Source organism: Mustela lutreola, chromosome 2 (assembly GCF_030435805.1).
Source record: "Mustela lutreola isolate mMusLut2 chromosome 2, mMusLut2.pri, whole genome shotgun sequence".
In the NCBI taxonomy this organism is placed as follows: domain Eukaryota; kingdom Metazoa; phylum Chordata; class Mammalia; order Carnivora; family Mustelidae; genus Mustela; species Mustela lutreola.
Window position 1 is genome coordinate 7,247,040 of NC_081291.1, and position 19,145 is coordinate 7,266,184.

Below are 19,145 nucleotides of genomic sequence, written 5' to 3' on the forward strand. Positions count from 1 at the left end.
ACTGGTTCCTTTGCTTTCTTCTATCTCTAAGCCTAATAGTTAATAATGTCCCATGAGGTCAACACAACTCTACTAGGGAGGAAAAAAGCCTACAAACTGGATCTTGCCCCCTCCCAGTTTAGTTTAAGAACTTCTAGAATGTCTACTGCATATAGCATACAGTCCAAACTCCAATCTCAGCAGGTGACACCTTCCCACCTCTGGCCTTTCGCACACCTGTCTTGCCCCTCCCTGGTGGAAATGCTTGCTGAATGAGGACCAGGAAGATGACCAGGGTTCTTCTGGCATTAGTGGTGGGTTACTGGGACAATCTCTCGTGAGAGTTTGCAAACATAAGCCCATTCTCCCTTGGGTATTGGTGTAAATCACAACACCTCTGTGGTCCAAAACACCTTAAGCAAGAAACTAACATATGAACAAGCACACAGTTTCTGGAAAAACTCAGTTCCCACCAGGCCATAGAAGAGACCCAGTCACGAGATCCCCAGAAACCGAACACTGACAGTAAAACAACAACAAAGAAACCAGTTTAAGTCAAGGAATAATAATGGTTATAAGAAAGGAAAATAAGGAGCCCAACTCATTCATGAGCATAAGTGCAAAGAGCAGAAAGGAGGTATTAACACGCTGAATGTACCAGTGAGCAGGAGAATCTAAGACAAGCACACTGGGATTCAAGTTAGGGTTAGTGTCTTTACGAAAACACTTAATAGAATTCACTACATTTGCAGACTGGAGAGAATCATATGATTCTCTAAATATATTCAGTAAAAGTATTTTATAAAATCATTATTCCATGGCTTCAGGGAAAAAATTAAATAATAAGGGAACATCTTGGGGTGCCTGGGTGGCTCAGTCATTAAGCATCTGCCTTTGGCTCAGGTCATGATCCTAGGGTCCTGGGATCGAGCCCCACATTGGGCTCCCTGCTCTGCCGGGAGCCTGCTTCTCCCTCTGCTACTCCCCACTGCTTGTGTTCCCTTTCTCGCTGTGTCTCTGTCAAATGAATAAATAAGATCTTAAAAAAAAAAGAAAACAGTTTTATCAGAAAACAGTTTTTTTAGGGCACCTGGGTGGCTCAGTTGGTTAAACAACTGCCTTTGGCTGAGGTCATAGTCCTGGAGTCCCGGGATCGAGTCCCACATGCATCGGGCTCCCAGCTGCATGGGCAGTCTGCTTCTCTCTCTGACCTACTCCCCTCTCATGCTCTCTCTGTCTGTCTCTGGCTCTAATAAATAGGTAAAATCCTTGTTTTTTAGACCTACACCTTCCAGAATTTAGTAATTAGGCTGAGGTTATAAAAGAGAAGAATGCCTGTTTTTAGGAACTATAAGCACACTGAAGTCTTCAGAAGTAAAGGGTTATGATTTCTGCAACTTACTCTCAAATGACCCAGCTAATATAGTAATTATATGTATACCGAGAGAGACAAGAAATGTGGCAAAACATTAACAAATGCTCAATCTAGACAAAGAGCAAATGGAATTTCATTGTACTGTTCTTGCAACGTTTTCTCCTATAAGCTTCAGGGGGTTCCCAAACATTTTATTTTAAAAAAGGGAAAGGGGCGCCTGGGTGGCTCAGTGGGTTAAGCCGCTGCCTTCGGCTCAGGTCATGATCTCAGGGTCCTGGGATCAAGTCCCGTGTCGGGCTCTCTGCTCAGCAGGGAGCCTGCTTCCTCCTCTCTCTCTCTCTGCCTACCTCTCTGCCTACTTGTGATCTCTCTCTGTCAAATAAATAAAATCTTTAAAAAAAAAAAAAAAAAGAGAGAGAGAGAAATCTAGAGGCATCTGGGTGGCTCAGTTAAGCACCTGCCTTCAGCTCAGGTCATGATCCTGGGGTGCTGGGATCAAGCCCCACATCTGGCTCCCTGCTCATTGGGGAGCCTGCTTCTCCCTCTCCCTCTGCTGCTCCCCCTGCTTGTGCTCTCTCACTCTGTCAATTAAATGAATAACAAATTTCCCATAGTCCTAGTACCTGATGTTGGGAGAGCTCCTTCCTCCCTTTTTCCTGGAGATCCCCGTGGTTTTAACTCACACAATTTCATGCATGTCACTTATGCTTTAGACTTCTATTAGGCTTTAGCCGCAAGTATATGCCACCAAAATCCATTTTAATAATATCGAGAGCAAGAGATCCCCACGTTTTAAAACTTGGGAAGTATGTAGCGGAACCGCCTCCTTTAATTGTAAGTCTTGGTATTTACATTTTCATTCCTGCTGTTTCCTTCTCTGTTCCTGATTACACGTACGGACTGGCACTCACGCTACAATCCTGAGGAAGCATTTTCCCAAATGAATTTATCAAACGTTATTAACCGAAAAAAGTTTTAAGATCTTCTCACCTCAACCATTTCTCACAAAAGTCGCAAAAGTAAAAGTCTCTTGTGTGAGGAAGGCAGAAAGGGACCTCCTGGATGTCTATTTCACCGAGGCCTCTTAACCCCCAAAACCAACGACAAACCGACAAACCGAAGGATGCCGGCAGGTGACCAACTGCCTGTGCTCTCCCAGCCCGCGAGACTGAGGCCACGCCCCTCCTAGACCACGCCTCCTCAGCCCCGCCCACAGCCCCCTTTGTCCATCCTAAGACCCCGCCCCCCAAAGTCCTATCCAGAGCCCCATTTGTCCACCCTCACCGGAACCGCGCCTCTTCAGCTTCGTCAAGACCCCGCCCCCAGAAGCGCTCCCCCCCCCCCCCCCAACAATACTAACCAGATCTTGCACGTGCAGCCACTCTTCTGTGCTGGAAGTGAATAACGAGAAAAACCGTGGTGCCCTTAGAGGCAAGATGGCGGCCGCACGGGGGAAGCGCACCCCACTTCCGGTCTGGGGTTTGGGAAGTAGAAGGCTCCCACCGGGCGTAGAACTGCTGAGGCAGCGGGAGGGGCGGTGGCCACGTCCTTGGGCCTCCACAGAGAAGTCCTGGCGTGGCCCAAGGCACTGCAGCTGGGCCCAGGCCCCGCGGGATCCACTCCAGTGACCCTGAGAAGGGACACCCGCGCCCCGGCTGGGGGCAGGACCGGAGCCTGTTGGGCGGAGCCTCGATCCCGCCTGCCCCTGACTGGACAGGCAGCTCTCTCTCAGAAAAACGGCTGTTCTCAGTCTTGCTAATTTTGGCCATTCTAACCGGTGTATGGTAATATCTCAATGTGGTTTTAATTTGAATCTCCCTGAGGGCTAGTGATGATGAACATTTTTTCATGTGTCTGTTAGCCATTTGTATGTCTTCACTGGAGAAGTGTCTGTTCATATCTTCTGCCCATTTTTTGATATGTTTGCCTGTTTCGTGTGTGTTGAGTTTGAGGAGTTCATTATAGATCCTGGATATCAGCCTTTTGTCTATACTGTCATTTGCAAATATCTTCTCCCATTCCGTGGGTTGCCTCTTTGTTTTCTTGACTGTTTCCTTTGCTGTGCAGAAGCTTTTGATTTTGATGAAGTCCCAAAAGTTTATTTCCGCTTTTGTTTCCTTTGCCTTTGGAGACATATCTTGAAAGAAGTTGCTGTGACTGATATCGAAGAGATTACTGCCTATGTTCTCCTCTAGGATTCTGATGGATTCCTGTCTCACGTTGAGGTCTTTTATCCATTTTGAGTTTATCTTTGTGTATGGTGTAAGAGAATGGTCGAGTTTCATTCTTCTACATATAGCTGCCCAGTTTCCCCAGCACCATTTATTGAAGAGACTGTCTTTTTTCCACTGTATATTTTTTCCTGTTTTGTCGAAGATTATTTGCCCATAGAGTTGAGGGTCCATATCTGGGCTCTCTACTCTGTTCCACTGGTCTATGTGTCTGTTTTTATGCCAGGACCATGCTGTCTTGGTGATCACAGCTTTGTAGTAAAGCTTGAAATCAGGTAGCGTGATGCCCCCAGTTTTATTTTTGTTTTTCAACATTTCCTTAGCGATTCAGGGTCTCTTCTGATTCCATACAAATTTTTGGATTATTTGCTCCAGCTCTTTGAAGAATACCGGTGGAATTTTGATTGGAATGGCATTAAAAGTATAGATTGCAACATGTGTTGGAGGGGATGTGGAGAAAGGGGAACCCTCTTCCACTGTTGGTGGGAATGCAAGTTGGTACAACCTCTTTGGAGAACAGTGTGGAGATTCCTCAAGAAATTAAAAATAGAGCTTCTCTATGACCTTGCGATTGCACTCCTGGGTATTTACCCCAAAGATACAGATGTAGTGAAAAGAAGGGCCATCTGTACCCCAATGTTTACAGCAGCAATGGCCACGGTCACCAAACTGTGGAAAGAACCAAAATGCCCTTCAACGGACCAATGAATAAGGAAAATGTGGTCCATATACACTCTGGAGTATTATGCCTCCATCAGAAAGGATGAATACCCAACTTTTGTAGCAACATGGACAGGACTGGAAGAGATTATGCTGAGTGAAATAAGTCAAGCAGAGAGAGTCAATTATCATATGGTTTCACTTAGTGGAGCATAACAAATAGCGTGGAGGACATGGGGAGATAGAAGAAGGGAGCTGGGGGAAATTGGAAAGGGAGGTGAACCATGAGAGACTATGGACTCTGAAAAACAATCTGAGGAGTTTGAAGTGGCGGGGGGTGGGAGGTTGGGGGAACCAGGTGGTGGGTATTAGAGAGGGCATGGATTGCATGGAGCACTGGGTGTGGGGCAAAAATAATACTGTTATGCTGAAAATAAATAAAAAATAAATTAGAAAAAAAACCGGCTGTTCTCTGAGTTAACGTGGCAAGCTGCAAGGATGTGTGAAGCTTGGAGATGCTTTGTTATGCAGCAGTACTGACTCCTCCATCCCCACTATTCTTAAAAATCTTTCTTGTCCCTTCTCAGTTTTTCCATTTTATCTTCGAACTTGTCTTACATTTGCATGTTAATCTTGGGACTGTAGACTTTATTTTTTAAAACCTTGGTTTTTTAATATTTTATTTATTTGTTTGACAGAGAGAGAGATCACAAGCAGGCAGAGAGGTAGGCAGAGAGAGGAGGAAGCGGGCTCCCTGCTGAGCAGAGAGCCCGATGCGGGGTTCGATCCCAGGAACCTGAGATCACGACCTGAGCCGAAGGCAGAGGCCTTAACCCTCTGAGCCACCCAGGCGCCCCTAAAACCTGTTTTTGTATGACAAACAGTAAACGACATTTAGTCTTTCCTTAGGTATGAGCTTGTGTATATCTTTTATGTATTTCTATTGCTGTTTTACTTTTATGTGGTTACCATCATGTCCCCTAATAATGCTTTTCCTTTCATTCATTAAATTGCTCAGACCTTCACAGAGCTTTTATTTCTACTGGGGAGGAGGACAGACGGTAGAACTAGCAAGAAAACATGCATATCAATGCCACACTGGAGTATTTTTAGTATATCTAGAAACCTGTGGAGATTTATTGAATCATTTCTTTTTAACCCATTTCAAAAAAATAATATGATAAAGTGTTGACCTTAAAAATAAAAGTTATTTTACCGGGAAAAATAGGTTTATTGAGGAATAGCCAAGAATTAAAATTTGGGACAAGCAAACTATGGCAAAACCATATGCTAGTCCAACAAAGGACAGGAATGTTATTCACGGAATAGAAGGATAAGTTGGGAGGAGTTGTTTTTTTGTTTGTTAAGATTTTCTTCATTCACCTGACAGACATGAGATCACAAGTAGGCAGAGAAGCAGGCAGGCAGGCGGGGGAGGGGGAGGCGCAAGCCCCAGAGCCCAATGTGGGGCTCGGTCTCAGGACCCTGAGATTATGACCTGAGCCGAAGGCAGAGGCTTTAAACCACTGAGCCACCCAGGCGTCCCAGGAGGAGTTGTTTTGAACAAAAGTAAATTGCATAAAAGCAAGAGTAGAGAGTAATGAGGAGTTTCTCATTGGCTAAGTTGCTTGAAGGATAGTTAATTTCTTGTAGGAGATACAAGGTACATCTTTTCCTTTTGGAGGACTGTAATGGACAGTTCTTCCTGTGGTTCATAAGAAGTGGTATAGCTATAGTGGTATAGCATGAAAACCACTCCTTCTGGCCTCCGGACTCCATTTTAGTGAGGTTTCTCTTTATTAATTTTCACAACAGAAAGTAAATTTATAGCTTAAATTTTATTTTATTTTCTAAAGATTTTGTTTTTATTAATTTTTTTAGAGAGGTAGAGACAGAATCTACTTCTAACTCCATCAGGGGGATGCCCGTGGCTTGGTCGGTTAAGCTTCTGCCTTTGGCTCTGGTCATGATCCTGGGACTGAGTCCCACATCAGGGTCCCTGCTCAGTGGGAAGCCTCCTTCTCCCTCTCCCTGCCACTCCTCCTGCATAATTATGCTCTCTCTCCTTCTGTCAAATAAATAATATCTTTAAAAAAAAAAAAAAAACCTCAGCTCTTTAAAAAAAATAATAAACTCCATCAGGTTTGGTGACTTCATTGGCAAACTTAATTTTCTTTGGCTGTACTATTTGATGAGAACAAAGGCAAGAGAAATGTAGCTAAAATTAAGTCTCCTTACAACTTGCAGCCCAGTGATAAATCCCCAAGATATGTGGAATGTGATATTCCTCAAGGAATTCATGGCTACTTTACTGTTGATATTTCATTAAAGACTAAAAACAATGTTACCTTAATAGCTAGCCCTCCAATGTCCTGGAGACCTTACTTTTAACGTGCACAAATTCCCTAGAGACATACTATCCCTAACCTCCACTTACAAAAAAGTATACAATCAGTTACTCCTCACAATCCCATTGTGGCTCTTTCTGACCATAGGTCCCCATACTGTAATAAAAGCATCTTTTTTATAGTTTTTTTAAAGATTTTATTTATGTATTTGACAGAGATCACAAGTAGGCAGAGAGGCAGGCAGAGAGAGGAGGAAGCAGGCTCCCTGCTGAGCAGAGAGCCCAATGTTGGGCTTGATCCCAGGACCCTGGGATCATGACCTGAGCCGAAGGCAGAGGCTTTAACCCACTGAGCCACCCAGGCGCCCTTAATAAAAAGCCTCTTATTGCACCAAAAATATCTCAAGAATTCGTTCTCTTTTTTTAAGGTTTTATTTATTTATTTGAGAGAGAGCACAGAGAGTGAGAGTGAAAGAAAGTAGCGGCTTCCCAATAAGCAGAGAGCTTGATGCAGAGCTCAACCCCAGGACCCCAAGATAATGACCTGAGCCCAAGCAGACGCTTACCTGACTGAGCCACCCTGGTACCCCATCAAGAATTCTTTTTTAATCATTAGCTCACTGGTCATCACTATTTGTGAAAGCTTGCTGCGTCAATGCCAAAGAGAGGAAGACTCTAGAAACTACAGTCAGCTAGCAAGTTTTACATAATGCAGTAGAATTATAGGAGTCGTATCCCATTACCTCTGTCATATTCTCTTGGTTAGAAAGAAATATGATGGTGCAAATTTATACTCCCAGACAGTATGAGCATTGCTGTTCTGCATCTTTATCCATACTTGGTATTGACAGCCTGTATACTTTTTAAGATTTTATTTACTTATTTGTTTGTCCAACAGAGAGAGGGAGAGCCAAAGAGGGCACAACCAGGGGAGCTGCAGGAAGACTGAAAATCAGGCTCCCTGCTGAGCAAGGGCCCTGGGATCATGACCTGAGCTGAAGGCAGACAATTAACCTACTGAGCCACCCAGCCTGTAATTTTCAACACTCTATTAGGTGTGTACTAGCATCTCTGGATGGTTTTATTCCCATTTCATTGATCACTGAAACTACGCATCTTTTCATACGTTTATTGTTTGGAGACCTTTATTTTTGGGAACTGCCTACTCAATGCTCTTGTCCATTTTTCTTCTGGAACTTTTATCTTTTTCTTCGGTAATACAGAAGTTATTCTGCACAGCAATCCTTTTCATACATATGTTACATATATCTTATCCCTCATTATAGCTTATTTTCCCTTTCTTAGTGGTGCCTTTTTAAAAAGATCTATTTGTTTGAGTGAGAGAGAGCACATGCAGTGGGGAGGAACTGAAGGAGAGGCAGATCTTAAGCAGACACCAGCCTGACTCCGTGGAGCCTGAATTAAGGTGCAATCTCAAGACCCTGAGATCATGACTGGAGTCAAAATCAAGAGTCAGATGCTTAACTGAATGAGCCACTCAGGTACCTCATGGTGTCTTTTTTTTTTTTTTTTAAGATTTTATTTATTTATTTATTTGACACAGAGAGAGCACAAGTAGTCAGAGAGGTAGGCAGAGAGAGAGGAGGAAGCAGGCTCCCCGCTGAGCAGAGCCCAAGGTGGGGCTCCATCCCAGGACCCCAAGACCATGACCTGAGCTGAAGGCAGAGGCTTAACCACCCAAGCATCCCGTCATGGTGTCTTTTTGATAGAGTTCTTTGTGTATTCCAATAGATCTGTCTTTAATGTGGTTACTGTTATTTCCTTATCTATAAACTGCCTATTTCAATGCCAATTCTCTACTGAATTGCTTGCCTTTTCATCACTGATACATAAGAGTAAGTTGTATATCACATATTCCTTCTCCTGGTTTACTTCTTGTCTTTCAATTCTGTATTAAATTTTGATGTAGTTAGATATCTTTTATATTTACATCTTTTTAAAAATATTTTATTTATTTGTCAGAGAGAGAGAGTGCACGCACAAGCAGACAGAAAGAGAAGCAAGCTCCCTGCTAAGCAAGGAGCCCAGTGTGGGACTCAATCCCAGGACCCTAGGATCACAACCTGAGCCAAAGGCTGAGGCTTAACTGACTGAGCCACCCAGGTGTCCCGTATTTACATCTTTTTTTGAGCAAGAGAGAGAGTGAGTGCATTTGAGGGGACATGGGGTGAAGAGAAAGGGAGAATTTTAAGAAGGCTCCATGCCCAGCGCAAAGCCAACAGTGGGCTCAATCTTACAACCCTGAGATTATGATCTGAGCCAAATCAGGAGTCAATGGCTTAACCAACTGGGCCACGTGGGCACCCCTCCTTTTGTATTTACATTTTTTAAAAGATTATACTTATTTATTTGAAAGTGAGAGAATGAGATAAAGGAGGGGCAGAGGGAGAAGCAAACTCCCCACTGTGCAGGGATCCCATGCGGACCTCCATGCAGAGACTCCAGGATCATGACCTGAGCCGAAGGCAGTCACTTGACCAACGGAGTCACCCAGGAGCCATACACCTTTTTTTTTTTTTTAAGATTGTTTATTTGACAGGGAGAGAGAATGAGAGAGCACAGGCAGGGACAGCAGCAGAGGGAGAAGCAGGGAGCCTGATGTAGGGCTCAATCCTAGGACCCTGGGATCATGACCTGAGCCAAAGGCAGATACTTAACCAACTGAGCCACCCAGGCACCCCTGTATTTACATCTTAAACAGGATATCCATAAACAACATATCCTCTAAGTGTACAAGCTTTCCCCCTAACATGTTAAAGATTTTTTTTATTTGAGACAGAGATCACAAGTAGGCAGAGAGGCAGGCAAACAGAGAGGGGGAAGCAGGCTCCCTGCCAAGCAGAGAGCCCAATGCGGGGCTCGATCCCAGGATGCCGAGATCATGACCTGAGTCGAAGGTAGAGGCTTAACCACTGAGCCACCCAGGTGTCCCTCCCCTAAAATTTTAATATCCAAATTTCCAAATACACAGCAAATCTGTACAAATTTTATAGTTACACCTTATAAGCTACCATTAGCGTTTTCCTATAATTGCATGATCATATATTTATCTATCCTGCCATCTACTCATCAATCTTTTTTACATGTTTTTCAAAGTCACCTGTGACATCAATACACATCTTCCCAAATTTTTCAGTATGTATATCACCCACTAGTTTAGTATTTGCATACAATATTTTCTTTTGAGGAAAAGTTTACATAATGTGAAATTAAAGTGTGCAGTTCAGTCTTGATAAATACATCTCTGTAACCCAAATCTCTATCAAGTTATAGTTATCCTCGCTTGTGGAAGTTCATGTCCCTTTCCTAGTTAGTTCCCACCCAAAACTTCTGCGCTGGGGCCCAGATTACTTTTTGCTTTTCTCAGAACTCCATTTAAACAAGATCGAAAGATATATACACTTGTGCAAAGCTTCATTCACACAGCAGGTTTCAGATCATCCATGCTCATGATGAGGAAAAAGAAGGCTGGCTGAGGACTAGGCAGAAACTGACACCTTGCAACCTCTCCCCACCCCGTACTCCTGGGTGGGACATTTGTGACATTCTTCCAAGATTCTCCCATCCTAAGTTAATACCTTGCAAGAGGGGAAAAACCACCATAACCTGACAATGGCAATGTCTCAAGGCCTCCAGTATCTTGTGGGTCCTCTTTAGCATACGAAAGTTTTTCTTCTTTTTTTTAATGTGTGTGTGTTCAAGATTTTATTTATTTGACAGAGAGAGATCGCAAGTAGGCAGAGAGGGGGTGAGGAAGCAGGCTCCCTGCTGAGCAGAGAGCCTGATGCGGTACTCAGTCCCAGGACCCGGAGATCATAACCTGAGCTGAAGGCAGACGCTTTAACCCACTGAGCCAGCCAGGCGCCCTAAAAGTTCTTCTAAAAACCCCCTTTTCCTTAACTCCCCCAGCCCCGTAGCATATAGTCAGCCACGCCTCACAACCCCAGGGCCAACAGCTCTTTCTGCCCACGGGTCCTGTCCCCACGCTTTAATAAACCACCATTTTGCACCAAAGATGTCTCAAGAATTCTTTCTTCGTCATCCCATATGGATCTCACCCCCCTGAACGTCACTTATACTCTAAAACTTCATCACTGATGTCCTTTTAAAAGTTCTCACTGAAAACATAAAAACACGTTCCTGTCCCCCTATACTTTTGGGTTATAACATCAGCCTAGTGCTCTGGAGAAGGGGGCCAAGGAGCAACAGATGAGAACATAGGGGTCCAGAACCATCTGGGCACAGACCCCGATATAACCCAGCCACCCACAACCTCCCCAGATCCAAAAAGCCATGGACCAGCAAGGCTCTAGCTAAAAGCGCCACAGGGACCGGACCAGACCTACCCTTTGGTCTGAATCCTTCCCGGCAGAGCCATTCGCCACCGACACCAGAGTCCGCGTCAGGAGATCCCGGAAGCAACACAGCCACCTGTGGGCTCCCAGCCAACCCACACTTCCACTTCCGGTATTGTGGGCAGAGAAGGGGCGGGGCCCCAGCCTGGGGCGGGGCGTAATGGGAGGAGGGAGGAGCCCGAAGAAGCCCTCAGGGAAGGCTGGGTGCCGAATGGGCCAACCAGGGGCGAGTACCAGGTTGAACGGGCTGAGCTAGAGGTGGGAACAGCCCCGGGGGGCGTGGCCTGGCTGGCAAAGACCAATCCTGGAAGGCGCGGCTAAGAGTAAGCAGAGGGCGTCGTCGGCGGGGCTAAGGTGGATTCCAGGCTCCGGGGGCGGAGCCCGGGTGGGGACCGGAGCCCGGGTGGGGACCGGGTGTGAGGGCAGTGCTTAGGCTGAGCCTCACTTCCAGTTGGCCAGTCCTCAGGATGCCTAATAAAAGCTTTTTTGCTCCTTCTCTCTTCCCTTCTGAGACCCTTTGTGACGAACATCAGGTTTACCAAGGTACCTGTCAGTCCACAAAGTGGATCACACCTCCATTCATCCTGCTCCTTCCTTAGGCCCTTACATTTTGAATTTTCTTCTTCAATGGTTCGTATCTTTCAGTTAGGTCTATTCCTAGACACTATATGTACATACATTTAATTTTTTTTTAAGATTTTATTTATTTATCAGAGAGAGAGAGCGAGCACAGGCAGACAGAGGCAGAGGGAGAAGCAGGCTCCCTGCCGAGCAAGGAGCCCGATGCGGGACTCGATCCCAGGATGCTGGGATCATGACCTGAGCCGAAGGCAGCTGCTTAACCAACTGAGCCACCCAGGCGTCCCCATACATTTAATTTTTTAAAAAGATTTTATTTATTTATTTGACAGGGAGAGCAGAAACACAAGCAGGGGGCATGGAGAGGGAGAAGCTCGCTTCCCGCAGAGGAGGGAGTCTGATGTGGGGCTCAATCCCAGGACCCGGGGATCATGACCTGAGCAGATACTTAAGGACTGAGCCACCCGCGAGCTCCTACATTTTATTGTTTAAAGATTTTATTTATTTGTCAGAGGCAGAGCACAGGCAGGGAGGAGGGTCAGAGGGAAAGGGAGAAGCAGTCTCCCCGCTGAGCAGGAAGCCCCATAGAGGACTCAATCCCATGACCCAGGACCTAAGCCAAAGGCAGACACTTAACAGACTGAGCCACCCAGGCGTCCCCATATATTTAATTTGTTTCATTTCCCATTTGATTGTTACTGGGAAGTTCTAAAAGATGAGGGGGATGCTCTGGTTTAAATCACGGATGTAAATTGGATGTCCAGCCAAAACAATAGATGCCCAACAAATATACTTTCCTTTCATTGTTCCTATTTATGAAGGGCGAAGAGGTACAGAAATATTAGCAACTTAGAATTACTGTACTGTGAGAAATGACCTACAGGACAAATTCGGTGGCGTGCTGCCATCTAGTGGTAACTGATGGTATTACACACTCTGTCTCAAGCAGCTGCTCTTCAAACCAACCCTAAAAGTTTACTTCAGATTGGAAAGTTCTGTGAAAATGAATAAAAGGAAACCTCAGTTAGAATGAAGTCGGGGGACGCCTGGGTGGCTCAGTTGGTTGGGACACTGCCTTCGGCTCAGGTCATGGTTCCGGGGTCCTGGGACTGATTCCCGCGTCAGGCTCTTTGCTCGACGGGGAGCCTGCTTCTCTCTCTGCCTCTGCCTGCCTCTCAGCCTGCTCGTGTGTACTTTCTCTCTCTCTCTCTGGCAAATAAATAAAATCTTAAAAAAAAAAAAAAAAAAGCTACCGTCTTTGTTGGTGGGACTTATCTATGATTTTGCCATAGTTTGCTTGGGCCCAGGACTGTAACTTTTTGCTATTCCTAAATAAGCCCATCTTTGCTGGTAAAACAACCGTCTGTTTTGTTTTTAAGGTCAACAGTTCTCACTTTAGAAAGCATTTTCCCTTCCCACTATCCATTTGATTATAAAATCTTCCTGGCATTTGAGGTAAGGAAGAACAATGGTTTGACCGTTGAGAAAGCCAAGGCCCAGAATCGTGAACACACAGTATTTCCACTTCACCCCCAGCAATCTGGTTGGAGATGAGTATGAATGTCTGGGGGCAAAGGCCCTGAGGTAGGAGAGGTTTTGCCTCTAAACAACAGCAGAAGCCCAGTGTCCAAAATGTTTGAAGTTTAAAATAAATAAATAAATAAAAATTTTTTAAAAATAAATAAATTGTTTGACATGAGTTGGGCAGGATGGAGACTAGCTAGAAGTGAGGTCAGAGAAGTAATGGAACCGTATCACATGAGGCCACCTGGGCAACTGTAAGAATTTCGGGATTTGGGACAGTTGGTTAAGGGTCTGCCTTTGGCTCAGGTCATGATCCCGGGGTCCTAGGATTGAGCCCCACACGGGGTTCCCTTCTCAGCAGGGATTCTGCTTCTTCCTCTCCCTCTGCCCCTCCCACCTGCTCCTTCTCCCTCCCGAGAGCGTGTGGTCTCTGTCTCTCTCTCAAACAAATAAACAAATAAGGGGAACCTGCATGGCTCAGAAGCCTCTGCCTTCAGCTCAGGTCATGATCCCAGGGTCCTGGAATTGAGCCCTGTGTCTGGCTCTCTGCTCCGTGGGGAGAAGGAGCTCTCTGCTTCCTCCTCTCTCTCTCTCTCTGCCTGCCTCTCCACCTTCTTGTGATCTCTGTCTGTCAAATAAATAAATAAAATCTTAAAAATAAATGAATGAAATCTTTTTTTTAATTTCTTTTCAGCATAACAGTGTTCATTGTTTTCGCACCACACCCAGTGCTCCATGCAATACGTGCGCTCCCTAATACCCACCATCTGGTTCCCCCAACCTCCCACCCCCCACCCCTTCAAGACCCTCAGGTTGTTTTTCAGAGTCCATAGTCTCTCATGGTTCACCTCCCCTTCCAATTTACCCCAACTCCCTTCTCCTCTCTAACTCCCCTTGTCCTCCATGCTATTTGTTATGCTCCACAAATAAGTGAAACCACATGATAATTGACTCTCTCTGCTTGACTTATTTCACTCAGCATAATCTCTTCCAGTCCCGTCCATGTTGCTACAAAAGTTGGGTATTCATCCTTTCTGATGGAGGCATAATACTCCATAGTGTATATGGACCACATCTTCCTTATCCATTCGTGCGTTGAAGGGCATCTTGGTTCTTTCCACAGTTTGGCGACTGTGGCCATTGCTGCTATAAACATTGGGGTACAGATGGCCCTTCTTTTCACTCCATCTGTATCTTTGGGGTAAATACCCAGTAGTGCAATGGCAGGGTCATAGGGAAGCTCTATTTTTAATTTCTTGAGAAATCTGCACAATGTTCAAAAATTGTGGGTTTTACCTTGAGTGCAATGGGGGAGCCCCTGAAGGCTTTTGAGCTATAGGAGCAATATTATCTGATGTGTATTTTTATTTTATTTTATTTTATGTTCAAGTTCTCTTTGTTGTGTGACTCTAGGGAGGCAAAGGTAGAATCAGGCAGGACAATTAGAAATTTGAGGCAATAATCCCAATGACAGATGGAAATAGCTGGACGCAGGTGGCTGGGAGGAATGGAAGGAGTGGGACCAGCTCTGATGCTAAAATTAAGGCAGAGCCAATGGCTATCTGCTATCTGCTGATGGATCTGAGTAGTTTTAGGGCAAGGAGTCAAAATGGCTTAAAAGATTTTTGTTTGTTTATCATTGTCAAAAATCATTCTGGACAATGGTAAAGAAAGACTTCATTCAAAAGGATTATTTCAGGAGGGAGAAAAGCCTATTGAAATAAGAACACTCCAACCATAAGAGCTATAAGTATCTTGAAGGTTAGTTAGAAAAAGGCTCTTCTTTTAGAGGGAGGAGTAAGGGAACACGGGGAACATCTGTTTGAAGAGGTTCAGTGTAAGTACCTAACGTTAAGTTTTTGATTGAAGGGGCATCCATTTTATGAACTTGAATAAAGGAAATCTCATCTAAAATGGAGTCAGGAGTGGGACACCTGGGTGGCTCAGTCAGTTTAGCACCCAACTCTTGATCTCACTCAGGTCTTGATCTCAGGGTCCTAAATTCAAGCCTTGGGTTGGGCTCCATGCTGGCTCCATACTTAATAAAATAAATTGGAGTCAGAAAGCCAGAAGGGATAACACACCACTTCTCACAGCCCTTTGCAGAATGAGCAGGAAGAGACATACCTTGCATTCTCAACAGGAAGAAGCCTGCACATTTACTACCCCAGCAGTTGGAGGAAAGATTTACTCCTAGCTCAGCAACAGCCCAGCCAATGAGAGACTTGCACAGCTCAGCCAATGAGAAGCCACTATACTTCAAACTCCGTTTACTCCAATGGACTTATTGCTTATAATAACCCTTCCCAAATCCCCTCTTTCCTCTATAAAAGAGCATTCCTCTCCTTCGTTCTCCAGACTTGCCTATGGTTTTGCCATAACCTGTATGTCATGAATTGTAATTCTCTGCTATTCCTGAATTAACCCTTTTTTTTTTTTTTTTTGCTGGCAAAAATAACTTTAATTTTTAAGGTTAACAAAATTCACCAATAAAGGTGAATCCACAAAACCTTAAGCCCTCCACCCCATCCTTAACCCCCAATAAAGGCAGAACTCCAAGACTGTTCATTCTCTCTCTCTCTCTTTCTCTCTTTGCTGGCAACCTTAGGTATGCCATGTACCCTCCAGGACTCCTAAGTTATAAGTCTCGTTTTTCAAAGTTATCTGATAGTTGTTGCTGAGGTGTGTCTTGCAATCATAGTAAGAACCACAAGGGTGGGTCCAGCCACAACATTGGCTCCAATCAGGGTAATGCCTGTGGGGGCTCACTGCCAGAAGTAGGGGCCCAGATGAGTGCCCCCGGCATTCCCAGCCAATAGCATCACTATTACAGGCTGAGACTGACACAAAACAGGTATGCATCTATTTTAGTCCATTACGGAGAAAACATCTTTCCTCTGGCTTTCCATATCCAAGGAGGGCAAATGTCAGCTAAAGTGACCTCTACACATACACACTTAAACCCTTTATCTCACTAGCAGATTTGGAAGAAAGAACTGAGGATCTTTGTATCTCACCCTTTCTCTCTCTGCTTGGGAGTCTAAGGGATTCCAGAGAAGGGCTAGTTTGATCAGGCTGGGGCCATACAGTAAGCGTCCAAAGGAGGTTTGTGGTCAACCAGTTGAACCATGCCCAAGTATATTTGGCAAATGCAGCAGTAAAACATCATAAGGCCAACAGGGGATACATAGCACACCAGCATGCTTCAATCCAAGTTTTGTTACTCATGAAGCTGATGTTTCCATATCTAACTTCCATGATTGGTCTCAAACTCAGAAGGGAGATTAAGAGATGTCATTGATTAGGGTGTGTAGCTGGCTCAGGTAGAAGAACGTGTGACTCTTGATCTCGGGTTTATGAGTTTGAGCCCCACGTTGGGTCCAGAGGTTACTTTAAAAATTTTTTAAACTTAAAAAAAAAAGTAATGCCTTTGATTTTTTCCCCAGAGTCCCAATAGTAGACAAAATCCTAGAAGACTGTACATCCAACTTCTCACAGTGATTTCCTCTGGGGCCTGGGATTAGAAAGAGGTTTGCTTTCTATAATTTTTTTAAGATTTTATTTATTTAATAAATAAAAGAGAGAGGCAGAGAGAGAGCACAAGTCGGGGGAGAGGAAGAGGGAGAGGGGGAAGCTGACTCCCCATGGAGTGGGGAAACTTATGCAGGGCTCACTTCATCCCAGGACCCCAAGATCATGACCTGAGCCAAAGTCAGACACGTAACTGACTGACTTACCCAGCCGCCCCTCACTTCCCATAATGTTAAAATCCTTTACAAACATATGTTATTTTTTTAATATCAGGAAAAATTATTTTAAGGAAAACATATGTTTAAACACAAATATCCATCTCTACTTACATAAAACTCTAGGATAATAAAAATAATTTATAGTGACAGAAAGGAGGCCAGTGTTTGCCTGAGGACAGGAATGGAGGAAGGGTTAAAAGGAGCTACAAGGAAACTTTAGGGAGTTATGGAAATATTTGTTATCTTGATAGTTTCACAAGTGTACACATGTGTCAGAACCGTCAAATTATGCACCTAAATATTTGCTGTTTATTTGTGTGAATTACACCTCAATAGAGCTCCTCATTGGGATGCTAGAGGAAATTCATGCATGAAGGACTGACACAAAACAGACACTCAATTAAAGTTTGCTCTTGTGATTATCTTTACTTTCAATGGAGAGTGTATTAGTCATGTTTTTATTTTCTATGTTTTTTTAAAGATTTTATTTATTTATTTCCAGACAGAGATCACAAGTAGGCAGAGAGGCAGGCAGAGAGAGAGAGAGAGAGGAGGAAGCAGGCTCCCTGCGGAGCAGAGAGCCCGATGCAGGGCTCGATCCCAGGACCCTGGGATCATGACCTGAGCCGAAGGCAGAGGTTTTAACCCACTGAGCCACCCAGGTGCCCCTATTTTCTATGTTTTATGATGCTTTGACACCTTAGGGTCTTGCAAACCTGGATAAGGACCACCCTTCAAGCCAACCAATACAATTACCTCCTTGATCTCAGTCTTACATGCAAACCAATATTCCCTCTGCCCTAAATCACCCCAGGGTCAAGTAGCAGACAACTAGGGACCACTTCTAGAGCCTAGACCCACGAAAATTATTCAAACTAGCCAATTCTAAACTTGCTTAGCTTGCCTGCCCTACCTTGCCCATTTCTTCCTGCAAAAACCATAATAAAGGCTCAGGCCCATGCTTTCCCCCTACTCCTGCTTCCTACAGACCCTGGTTTTCCCCCCATAGTGGCTCTTCATTGCATGGTGAGCCCCCTGCTCTTGGGAATTTTAAGTAATAAAGTTTTCTTTCAAAGACAGTTGTCTCCATGTCTATCATCATATGTGATTAAAACAAGTCTCAGGTACATTTAATAGCAAAGGGCATCCTCCCACTCCCAGCCCCTTATCCAGAAGGCAGCGGTCAGGGGTGGAAGGAGCTCTGTCTTATGTCCCATAATCCTATCGCGCCTCAGACCTACACTCAGGAAAAGGGTCACTAAAGTTGGGTGAACCTAGAAGAAAGACACCACGAACCCGTGGCCTCCTGAAGCCAGCTCATGCCAGGTCAGGAGGGCCAATTGCTAAAGTTGCAAGGATTTTGTGAGCCAGTTGTTAGACTGTTGGTAGCTTGAAACCAGCCACGACGGGATACTCACACCACAGAAATGGGCAAACACTACAAATTAGGGCTCCCCTGCCCCATCATTACTTGCTAGCGCTGGCCATTAAATACTTCCATGTTTACCACTGTCTCCAATTTCATGCCTGCTACTCCATTTCTGCAGGAAAAGCAAGAATAAAGGAAGGAAATTATTTTTCCTCCTCAAGCTGCTCCAGGTGGGGCATCGGCAGCCTACTCCAGGACCACCAGCAGATCCCAGCATAAGACTGGGGTTGGCCACCCCATCATACTGCCCACAACAGACCTCAGGTGTCCAGACACCCTTAAGCAGATCTCTTTCCCCAACCTGAGACTTCACCAGTCCCAACGCTCCAGGCTGCATCAGTCTAGCCCACCAGGTGCCCTGAGCTGGAGCTGCCAAGTTTGAGCATGGCATGGAACAAGTAAAGTAGACCCTAGCCATGGCCACACTGAGGGGGTACTCATACCATAGTCCTCATATAGCCTGATGGGGAATTTCTGTTCTACCTGATAGTGGGAAAGCATGGGAGAGACACCCAGTCTCTGGTGAGTGAGCTTGGAACAAGGAACCAAGGGTCCTAGCTCAGCCGTTTTCTCTTCTGGCTCTTCCCACCACAGAGCAGGCAGGCTGGGCTGGGGGGCCTCAAGGGTGGGCGCTCCTGATCACTATCAGCCTGCCACCTGCTTCTTTCAAGTGGCTCAAACTCAGCCTGCAGGAAAAGCATTGCTACTTACTGAACCTCCAAAACCCATGCCACCTGTGAGGAGCCCCCAACCTCACCCTATCAGCTGACTTCACTTTCTATGGCTCACCTCTTGTTCCCTCAGCCACACGGTTCTTCTTGATCCCGAAAAATGTCAAGTTCATTTACATCTCAGTGTCTTGGTCTTTTCTTTTGCCCAGCGCTTCCCAGAGTGGG

At 45.0% G+C, this 19,145-nt stretch overlaps 1 protein-coding gene across 1 annotated transcript in view; it reads right to left on the reverse strand.

Moving 5' to 3' along the window:
* The window catches only part of ZNF846 (zinc finger protein 846), a 51,449-nt gene extending 40,444 nt beyond the window's left edge, over positions 1-11,005 (reverse strand). The window contains exon 1 of the mRNA XM_059159890.1: positions 10,960-11,005. The gene's annotated coding sequence lies outside the window, so the exon portion shown is untranslated. The remainder of the gene's footprint in view (positions 1-10,959) is intronic.
* Between the last annotated feature and the right edge of the window lie 8,140 nt (positions 11,006-19,145).